Raw genomic sequence first — 11,702 nt, 5'->3', positions numbered from 1 at the left:
CACCTGGGGCTTCAGGGGTAGGGGGCTTTCTGTACAGAACCTTTTGTCCTGTTACACAAAATCCTTTTGAATTTGTTACCCAGCAAACAGTTTAAGCTCAACCAAAAAGTCACTCCTATGCTGGAATGAAAGTCCGCACAAGGATTTAGGGTAGTAACACTTTTCCATCACAGTTCCAGTGCACTATTTCCTCATGTAGACAGCTCTATGTCAGTTAAATTTTACTGATATGATAAAACATATTCACACTTAAAAGACTGTTAATTTTCCTCTCTGTATTATTGTTGTGGTCTGTGTCTTACAGGTTTCTTTCTTCAGATGAAAAACATAAGTTCGCTGTTTTTCATGTTCTGTTTAGTGCTTCTGATGTGTTTGCTAGCAGATGTCCGTCTTCTGTAGCCCATCATGTTACACATTACCTGGGAAGGACAATTTTGATCTGGTACACAGTAGCAGGAGTCTGAGCATCTGAGCACATTGTCACATACAGTCCACATTATTCAAATACGAGTCTAAGAAGGAGTTGAGACCTGACATTTGGAGCATGTTAGAAGCAAAGACGTTTGCCTATACAGTCCAACCTTTATGGAATACAGACAAGGTGGATTATCACTGGGTCTGACCTATCACAAGTATCAAAGTAGGTCCAATGACTATATTCTTATTATAGAAAGGGACTGCAGAACATCTTTATGTCAAAGCTTAGATCTTCCAATAAGCATTATGGATATGATGTGCCTAAGATAGGACTTTAAGTGGCAAGTGTACAAACCATGATGCTGTAGACTAAAGTCTGTTCTCAAGCACTCTCTTGATACAGAATCCTCAATTTCATGCTATTACTGCACTGGTGTTCCCAAGAGCACTTGTTTTCCTGTTGGTCAAAGAGAGCAGTCCTGTTAAATATAGCCACTCAATAAAATGTAGTTGAAATATCATATTCACCTTACATTTATCTTCTACTAAACAGAAATGTCAGCTGGCAAGGAGTCTGACCACAGGACTGGCTGTCCTTTAGAAGGACAATGACTGGAACTTGAAGACACCACCGCTCACTGAAGAAGAATGGGTGGTGAACTGTAATTTAAACCTCCTGTCAATGCAAATGCCTCCATCCTCATTACAATGCCAAAAAGAAAAATTAATACACCCATCAAAGGCAAATTATATGATGCAAAAATCTCATGTTTATTGTATAATCAGCCGCTGGCCAAGGTTACTGTCATTCAGTATGGAGTGACTTCAGGAGGATCCAAAAATTGTCTCATTATACAGAGAGTAAAATAGGTACTTTCAATCAAAAATTACTAAGAATGAAAGACTGAGGATGCTAGATGAGGTCTTCTGGGAGGTAAAAAGGATGTCTTGGATGTGTTCAGTGACTTATTCTGCTCTGGCCACAGACCCAGGAAGTGTCTGAAGTAAGACTGCTCCCACGCTGGAGACACCACTCTCTTTAAAGAATATATAATACAGCAGGCTTTTAAATGCTGCAGTTTGGCACAAAATCCTGACTGCAGGAGACCAGGAATCTTTCCAAGAAAAGGCATATAGAGCAGTGCTGATATTGTGCCTATGGCCGTAGCACAGAAAAGCAGGACTAACCTGCAGCTGAATCTTCAGAGAGGCCCTGATAATGAAGGTGCTTTGAACTGGCCCATGGTCCACGTCCTGCGGGAATCCAACTTTCTACTCCAAGTGAGTCAATGCCCAAAGAGACTGCATTGCCAGCACCAACCACGTGGCAAAATGCTGTCACTAGCCAAATAACAGACCTTGAGTGGCCAGTTACATTTCATGGATTGATGAAATCTTGGGCCAAGTTTTGAGTGTCTCCAAGGACAGTTGCTGTTGCTGAGCACTGTTCAGTAAAGTCTCAGTTTGCCGCTACCTTATTTGTCTTCCTTTCCTTCTCCCCTCCTTGCAGCTGTCCTATCACCCTGTAGATGTGGATACTTATATAAAAACTGCTCAGCATGAATATATCTCGCTACTATTTGTTATTCAGCAAGTGAATACTAAAGTTTCATTTACCTCCAACACACTGATGGGCCTAACTTACCAGCATAAAAATAAATATCCAAAAGCAAATCTATGCACTATTTTTTATATATATAAATAGTCATCTGGTTTGCAGAATCAGTGAAACCTGGTTTCCATACCTGCTCTTGTGTGCATTCTCTGATGTCTAGCAAAGACAAGATCATCAGCTCCTCCCACAGTGCAGGCTGTAAAAGTTTCTCTGTCCTAGATCAGGTCATACAACTTAATGAAATTTGTATGAGTTGGGTATGTTGCTGACATTTATAATTTTGTCAGATTGCATGCAAGAAGATAATACTTTCAAAATATATAAAATGGAATGGAGAGAAGGTGAGAGAGAATGAGACAGAGAAAGAATAACCTGAATTTCCTTAAAAAAAAGAAAAAAAAAAGCTGAAAATTCACAGAGTCACAGTTGCAAGGTTGGATGGCACTTTAGCTAGAAAATATTAGGAACTGGGAAGAGCAACCAAGTGCTGTAGTGCTCTAAGGAAGCCTCTCAAAAGAACTATAAGCTTTTCATTCCTGTCAGGAGTGAAAGAGATTCAGGTTTTGGAGCAGATTTGCTCCATTTCCTAAATAATTTTTCTAATATAAATGGTATATTGCAATGTAATAGCAATGTATGTACATCCTTAAAAGGTTCCATTTCAAAGATTAGTAAGGTTGCTAAGTGACATCAGCGCTTAAATCAAGGAAATGAATAATTAACACCTCACATCTGGCACTGCCTACATATTAAATGCAATATTCTTCTGAAACATAAAGAAAAACATATCTGAGTCCCCACACAGCTTATAGGCTGGGGTTGTTGTCCATTTAACTGTTTCACTGTCTAAATATTTTTCCCTTTGGTAAAGAAACAGTGGAAATATTAGTTACAAATTTTCAACAGATAGTGGATTTTTAGTATAATATATCTATTTCTTGAAAATTAATATTATATATATAATCAAGTGATAGACGCAAGTCTCTAGTGTCTCTGGCCTTACATTTGAGACTCATCATTATGGATGTCTCTTGTATGTAGCAGTATGTAATGTATTATCCTTTTAACTCAAACTCACAAGACCTATGCTGTTGCCATATGACAGCTTCATATGGTATTTGAAGAAAATGTCCATGTCTTCTTAAATATTTGTTTATCTGCCCTTGCTTCTCCATTTACTTCTGTTGTTTTCAGGTAAACTCAGATATTGTCTTTAAAAGTCTCAAGAAGGGACTGGTCCCAAGACTAGCAAGCAGAAAGGAATAGAAGCACACGGATACTACTTCTCTCTTTGAAGACCAGGTGAAGTGCTGAAACAGTTTTAAACAAAGTCACCAAGTCCTTTAGGAAAACTAACTCCTGCTTACATACTTTGTGAAAGCACAGCCAGCTAGGTACATGCTTTCTCTAGGCAGAAAAGTTGCTTTTGAACACCCACCACATGCAGCCTACAGGCAGCCCACATTGAAGCCATGAGAACTAGTACCAGACCTGTAGCAGGTTACTGTATCTATCCCCGTGTTTAAAAGGAAAAACTAACTAAACAAACCCAACCCCACAATGCAGAGCTCTTTGCCAGCCACTCTGGGCAATGTGGATAACACTGACTTGCACTCATTTGGTACTTAGTAAACCTCAGCACATTTCACAAGTGTAGGCGCCATCTTTTTCTTGTCTTTTACAGGGGCCAAAGTGCAGAGAGTTCTTCATTGCATCAGGCAATTGCTTCAAGACAGACAGTCAAAGACTGCAAGTTACAGGAACTCAACTTGGCTATTGCAGCAGTAAGGAGATGCATGTGCAGTGCATGTAAACATGGAATATGGGTAAGGAATTGTGGAAAAATACATCATATTCCAAGTTCAGCTGATCAGAAGTCATTGATGTCCATATTTTCTGCCACTTTGAAGATGCAATAATAACTTTTTTTCCCCCTTAGACATACCAATCTCTTTGACACTTTGTAATACCTACCTTCAAAGTTGACTTTTTTGCAGGAATTTAAAATAGAAATGCACTTGCATTTCAGATCTACTGGAGAAACTTTCAGGTGCCCTCCCAGGAGAATGGAAGTATTTTCCAGAGCTGGTTGTTTAAGTTTGTGTCTCCTGCCTGCTTAAGTTCTGCCTCATGGTACAAACAGTCAGGCACAGAGGAGGGCAGATGTCCAAACACACAAAATTATCCTTCTTCCCATCAGACAAATAAAGGTTCTGATGACACCTGCTGGCTCTACAGGGACTAGGCAAACACCAACCAGCCCCTGCTGCATCTCTAGAATTCTTGTGTGTAAAACCACAGGTCAAATAATGAAAATGTTCCTTCGCTGCGAGTCAGAGAATTACAGGAAACAAGGCTGAGAGTGATTTTAAAAGGTCATTTACTCCACACCCTGCAATAAAGAAGGATCCATGCTACATCCATAATACCTCATAGATGATTGTTTTACCTGTTACTGGAAATTGACAGTACTTCTCTGGACACACTAGCACAGTGTTTCATCATTTTTGCATTCCCTATAAAAGCTTTCATAATAAGATGTCCTATTAACAGACAATTATAATTTTATTTGTGTTTTCAAGGACAATTAGTGCTTGACTGTGAAGTTGAAAATACAAAGGAGGTACTTCAGCCCTATGTTATGAAACACTTCAGCTGTACTGCTTTGTCCATCTGGCACAGTAACGCACGCAACCCACCCCAGGTGAGATGCAGGAATATGTATCTTCCAAAGAAGTTTTCACTACAGGAATCCTCCCATACAAACAATTTCATAGGCCTAGTTGTCTAAGAAAAGGACTTATAAACAGTTTAGGTATGGAGCCACCAGGGTGTTTGCATCCAGATTATTTCAATTATAATGTGCACTCTTTCAGTGGGAGAAGCAGCAGCCACCTTGATGAATCATCCCGTTGACAAACTAAGTGTGTTCAAGAGACTGTGTAAAGAGCTGTTTTATAACTGTTAGAGCATGTTAGTTTTTGTGTTATGAGTAATTTCATGGAGAGACTTCATAAGAAATATAGATCCTTGGAAATAATCTCTATATATCTCCTGGTACACTGGAGAAACATGGAAGAGGTTAGATCACATTCAGACTAAATATTTTTCTAAATTAACACTTTTCACCTTAATTCTTCTGGACAGTATTTCTAACTGATCCCAACTAGCTCCATCAAGACAGAGGTAAATATCCTACATCTACCCTTGAGAAACCAGATGGGTAGCCACTAGCTCAGGACAGAAATTCTCAGGGCCTTGAGTAAAATGTATCTATTTGGTTACTACCTTGGTTGAGCAAGGCAAGAAACTCAGTTCCAGAAATTCTCTTACTGTGAACCTGGTACAGATACGCTTAATTAAATCCCAGAGCCTGATCTCTTGGTACTGCAATCATGCCCATCATGTCTCATAGCCCATTTTGAAGCTCAGCTGTGGCTGAGTTACAAACATTGCTAAAATGGGGCACAGCATGTGAAACAGAGGCATTAACTAAGCAAGTACCGTTGCTGTACCAAGGAGCTTGTAACTGGAAGGAACCTAAGCCCAAAACCAAACCAAATATTAAGATGACTGGTTGCTCCATGGTCACTGCAGGTTTCCTCAACCAGACTGAGGAAATTAAGAGGAAAAGGAGGCACTGAAGCAGAGGCATTGCCAGCCACACAAGAACAACTGCAGAAGGATGAAAGGAGCTTATAAGAGAAGTCCTCTGAATATTTGCAACAAGCAGCTAAGCCTGCCTCTGCAGTATCTACCCCCAGGTACCCAAAAGTCACAGAGCCTTTGACAAACAGATTGATGAGAACCTGGACTACATAATCACTGCCAAGTTTTGCAGAGTTGTATATGCATCCAACAAACCTTGTCTATTACAGAATAGACGGTCTTTAGCTCAACTGCTGACACATCAGTTGTCCATTGGCCAGCCTCAGCACTGTGCTGGCACAAGCTCCCAGCAAAGATGCAACTGGGCAGCAATCTCTGTGTATTGCCCTCCCTTGTTGTGGTCTCAGGGGCAGTTTTGTCTTAAACTGTAGAAAAGTGCAATTTTGCCAGTGTGACACACCAGTAATCCTCTTCCAGTGAATCACTCTGCAAATATGTATAGTTTGGCAGAGTGTTACCCATATGACATGTGGTGTTTTACTGCTCAGAAAGTGCTGTTGAATCCAAGGGGCAACTGACAATATAAATAGTAGTTGGTGGGAGGAATATGTTACTCGCAATAGTGTATGGAGAATACTCTCAGCAAGGTGTTACCCAGCAAGGGCTTTGTGAGTAACTAGAGAGGAAGACAATTCCCTCAGATCTCTGTACACAGTCAATACAACTCACAGCAGCCTCCTTTTTCTTCATAACCCTTCTGCTGAACTTCTTAAGTGCATAACACCCTAAAGTGCCCTCCAGTAACGTGCCTTTTTTCAACATGGATTCAAACTTGGTCAGACCGTGAAGGGGCTTAGGGGCTTAAGCACTTCCTAATCAAATCTTGCACTTTGTAAGCAAACACTGTTGTCACTTTTATAGAAGCAATACTCATCAGCAACAAACAAGGACATCCAGGACTCAATGCAAAAAGGCTCCAGTCCTTTATGGGCCTTCTAAAATTTCATCCATTTCTCTGACAATGCTTCCACTTAGAGTGCATATAATAATTTTTTTTCAGTTCAGTTGAAAAATAAATACTAGACCCTTTATCTCACATTTTAAGGCCAAATTATTTTTCTTTTACAATCCAAATCAGAATGAAATGCTCTGTTTCACTTGGGAGTATTTTAAAAAACAAGTTAGGAGCATAAGGGGAAGATAGGGAGTTCCATGTTTATATTTTATTTGGAATTAGGCCAGTGATCAAAATAGTAAAGAGTTTAGATCATGCCCACACTACAGAAATTGCTGAATCTATCTTAAAGAATGTGCTTTGCCCAACTAATAATGTTCAAGACCCAAAACCAGCCCATCAAATCTGTCCAGCAAGACCAATTGAAAATTCAAGAAGCTTTTTCTTACTTCCCATAGCTCTGTACAACTTTTGCAGAAATATCAGCTTCCCCTATTTTTTCTTTCATAGAAGAAACATCAGTCAGTGCTTATCAGTCGGTTAATTTTGTCATACTGATATGCTACTGTATTGCTGGCATGCTCTTGAAACAGGGAATGGAGTGCTGGTTTCTCCTCTAAAAAGAACAGTCGAATTGCAGGGTGACAGAGCTGACAACACCCCTACAAATGTTCTGTACCTGCTTGCTCCCTCCCTCCCTTTTGTTCCCCCCTGCCTTGGTAAATAGTGACTTATTCTTTCACAAAAGAGGGTATTTTAAGCAGAATTGGATACTGCTTCCACCACTGAGTATCTCAGAGCCTGCCTGTAAAATAATTCTCATGGGTGATTGGATATGTGGGGCCACATCCTTCCAGGGTGCTGAAGGGCTGGATGCAAAGAGTTTACTGTTTTCATGTTCCTCATGAAAGATATAATGTATTGACTGGAATATAACCCTCCCTCATTATGCCATTTATGGGAAACACAATACTTGGTGTTTATAAAGCAGTTAATTTATAACAGACAAAACCAGATTACCACTCTTTGGAAGAGCAAATATTTGTTGAAAAACTTCTATATGGGACAGATATCTTCATCTGGTTTTTAAACCTAGTTGACTGAGAAAAGTAACAGAGGAGTTACCTAATAGGTAAGATGAAATTTATATGAAGCATTTAGATTGTAAAGGGAAGGGTTATATTTTTATATATATACAAAATTATACATATTTATCAGCAATTCTCTAAATGTGATGTTTTAAATGGTTCTAGATCTTAATCAGCATTCTAATATATCTTTCTCTTACTCGAATACCTTCAGAAGAAAAATGCATTTGAGCAAAAAACTGCTTTCTTTGATATCTGAGGCTACTAGAAACAAATATTTCTTAAAATGCAAATAATTTTTACTTTGGTCTAACATTTATATGTTTATTAATGAACTATCTACTCTATGCATAAAGTGAGTTCTCTAAAATTAGCAGTAAGTTTCACTCAGGTCTAAAAATACAAGCCTATAAAGTGCAAAAATGTCGCTTGTTTCCAGAACCGTTTTTCCTAGTCCTAGAGCACATGCTGTATTTCTAATTGTTACTAAAGTCAAACAATAAAGCTCCTGTAATGTTAAATTTTTACAATCTCAACTTTGCAGTGAGTGTTTAACGCCATTGTGAGGTTCTTATTCCTGTGATGTTCATAACACCCAAATTAGTAGCATTTGTGTAAGCTTGAGGATGCAGGACTCTTTTCTGGAGTGTTGAATGGTCTGGGACATGCCTGTAAACAAGGGCTTCTGTGTTTGCCCTGTCCTTTCAGTCTGAAACCCATCTGTGTTAGGAAGGCAGACCTCTCCGGAAGGCAGCTCGCTCCTTTCCCAATTCTCTCCGTTCACATCTCCCAGGGAAATCTGTTGGCCCTCCCAAGCCAAGTACTGTCCCAGACCTCTCAGAGAGATATGCAAACGTGACAGCTGCCAAATGCAACACTGTTAGATGTCACATGGGAATTGCACTACCCCCAGAAAAGATGGGAAAGAGCTGATGGTCTGCAATGTCTAGTGAGCAGTTAGGCTCAATGCTCTTTTAGAAGGACTGCTGCTGTTGCAGAAAACCCTTTCTCTGTGACTGAATATGACCAAAAGCAAAATTTGCCAATCCCTGTCTCTACGCTAGAGCTGACTCTGCAATGTCCAAGGATACCTCTTTGAAGTAGGGATGATGCGCAGGGGAAAGGACTTCCTTCTTTGCTGCCAGGGCAGGCATAGCACTGTGGCAGGAACAGTACCTCGGTGCCTATGTTACCTCCCACAGAAGTGGGTCACTACATAAGGAACAGAAATGCCTTGCAGTTACTGTAATAGCTTTTTTTCAGCAGGGGAGATTAAGCATCCCTACTCTGCAGAAGTCGCGTGCACCACTTGGTCAGCAAGGCAGCAGCTGAAGTCAAGTCATCCCCTTCCCTATTGCAGTCCTGCAGAATACAGATGCTGGGAAACTCATTGAAAATAAAGCAAACATTAATGGGAAAGAAAAATAAAGTATTCACAACTGCAGTATACTGTGTATTTCACTCTGTTCCCTGGCTGCCATACACTTGAGAGGAGGCATAACACTCAGGGATTTCACTGCCTCCCGATTAAGTCATTACAGCCCATCTGTGTTGCACCAAGTACAGAACGTGACCTATTATTTCAAAGGAAAAGAGCACCCTGTGACTTGGCACCCAGATGTCTCAGTACTCACATCAACATACCTTTTCAGGACTAACTCCCACAGCCTGAATCAGGCAACTGTGAAATTCAGCTGAACTCTGAATAAATGGCAATCAAATACAAACAGCTTTCCTGTATGCCAAATCACAAATTATACAATGAATGTAATTTTCTGTTATAGATCCTTACCTTAAAGGAGCACTTAATAGTTGCCACATGTTTTCTAGATTGTTGAATCACTTACTACTGTAATGATGGGTCATATAATCCATCTTTTGATCTCATTTATCCATTTGCATGCCACTGCTATACAAAAGGATTCTTTGCAGGGTTGGTGGTCTTGAACATCCTGTTTAATTTACAATGGGAAAATATGTCTCCAAAGATTATGGCCATTCAAGATTTTTCCATAAGGTGCAATTCAACACTGCTGTATGGGAGAGAAATTCATATATTGCTTTGATAGAAAGATGAATAATAAGCATATTTGCATTTTATGCCTGAAAAGTGCATTTGCATCTGCAAATTTACATAAGCAATGTCTAATGCTAAAGTTTGACAGCAGCCTTCTCTAAGATGTGTCCAGTTCTCTCCAAACATTTGGTTGGACAAATAAGAGACCCTCTATCAACTTTGCTCAGAAATCACAACTTGTGTAAAATACAGTATTTTCAAACACAGAACAACTGTTTCATCCTTGTGCTATATGACATTGACACATGGTATTTTCAGGGATGAGACAGCACTGACAAACCTGCTTCAGCATTTGCTGGACAGTGAAGTATAAAAGAACAGAGAAACCTATGGCACGTGATCAGGAGAATGATCTGGAGTAGTAAACATCCTATAGCAGAAGGATGAAAAGTAAAATGAAATTACAAAAGGCAAGCATTCCTCACAATGACATTGTATTTTCAGTCCTGGGCCCCGTAATCTTTTTAGGGCCCGGCAAATACAGCCAGTAACATAGAAATTTCACATCGACTTACTAGAAGCAACAGTACACACCAGTGTCTTGACAGAAGTACATTAGCAGCTGCAACATCTTGCTCTGTACAGATACTGAGGTCAGAACTTCAATCTTGTTCTCTTGTTAAGCTAGAAGCTTGTCCTCTTGATGCAGCCGCATATTAGGATTCAAACACAGTAGCCCTAATGTCTTCTTGACCACTGCTGTGTACGTTGCATACAAAACCTGGTATGTCTTAGCAATATTTATCTAGGTTTTCACAGAACTTTGACCTTCTTCTGAGGTTGCTTTTGGCAATGGAGTGTCAATCAGCTTCACTGGCAACAATTTCCTATGTCTAAATCATTCCTGTTTCTCCAGGGTCACATCAGTACACTCCTTCACATTTGTAGAAATGCTTCACCTATTGCTTCTATACTAAGCTCCAGATGTTTTATCAATACTAAAAATGAACTAGACGACAGAAGGTTTTTTATACTTGTCATGAGAGTATCTGAAGCCCAGGTCTCTTAACAATCTATGAACACAACGTATCAAGGGAAGAGTTGACCGGGCAAGAGGTATGATTACAGACACCGTTAAAATCTGCAATGTGTTCTCATTTTTTCTGTAAGTAAGTGAACCAAAGAACAAGATAAAGTATAAAAGCACTTAACTCTTGGTTTCTTTGGGCACATCAATCTTTCAATAATAGTCAGTATCCCCGAAATAATATTTTCTTGACAAAGAGCTATTGGTGCCACATTAACATTAGGATCTTTGTTTTCCTTCACATATGTGAAGCTCACCTTGAGTAAGTGTCATTACTGGTGCAGTTCCCTTTTATGCTATTGCTACCCATTTCAAGACTGTGTTTTTCACTTAGTTGCATGAATGAATGGGTAAATGTCCCATAGGCACAGATTCTGCCTTGCCTTAGACCGGCTTTGTGCAACCTATATGTCAGTGGATTTAATCTTGATTTATTCTGATGAGTTTGGCTTAAGGCAGTCTCTTAAAGACAGAGACTGTTTTTGTCTGATTTGAATTTTCTACATAATCAGACAAATCCATCCTTCTAAAAAAAATTCAGCATGTCATAAGTTACATGGCAAAACTCTGTTTTTCAAAGTTTGCAAAAGTAATTTGCAGCATAGAACTCCAGCATTCCCTGAGTCACATCTAAAATACTTAAAAAATATTCATATAAAGAAATATTTTTCTGTATGGTTCTTGGAAGTTACCATTTCTGGAAAAATCTAGTGGCTGTAGGTTGATTTTTGTGTATAACATACAGGTATATCTTCTTTAAAAATACAAGTTTTAATATAATGAAACTAATTTAATCTAACTCTCAAAACCAGATTGTTTTCTGGGTTGGTATTTATCATAATAGAAATCAGACACTTAATGTGTTTCTCAAGCGGGTTTTTTTCTCCAGGGACTTGCATCTTATTGATACAGCA

Source organism: Pterocles gutturalis, unplaced genomic scaffold (assembly GCF_000699245.1).
Source record: "Pterocles gutturalis isolate BGI_N339 unplaced genomic scaffold, ASM69924v1 scaffold14273, whole genome shotgun sequence".
Classification (NCBI taxonomy): Eukaryota; Metazoa; Chordata; class Aves; order Pterocliformes; family Pteroclidae; genus Pterocles; species Pterocles gutturalis.
The sequence above is the reverse complement of the archived record's forward strand: the minus strand, read 5'-3'. Positions refer to the sequence as shown.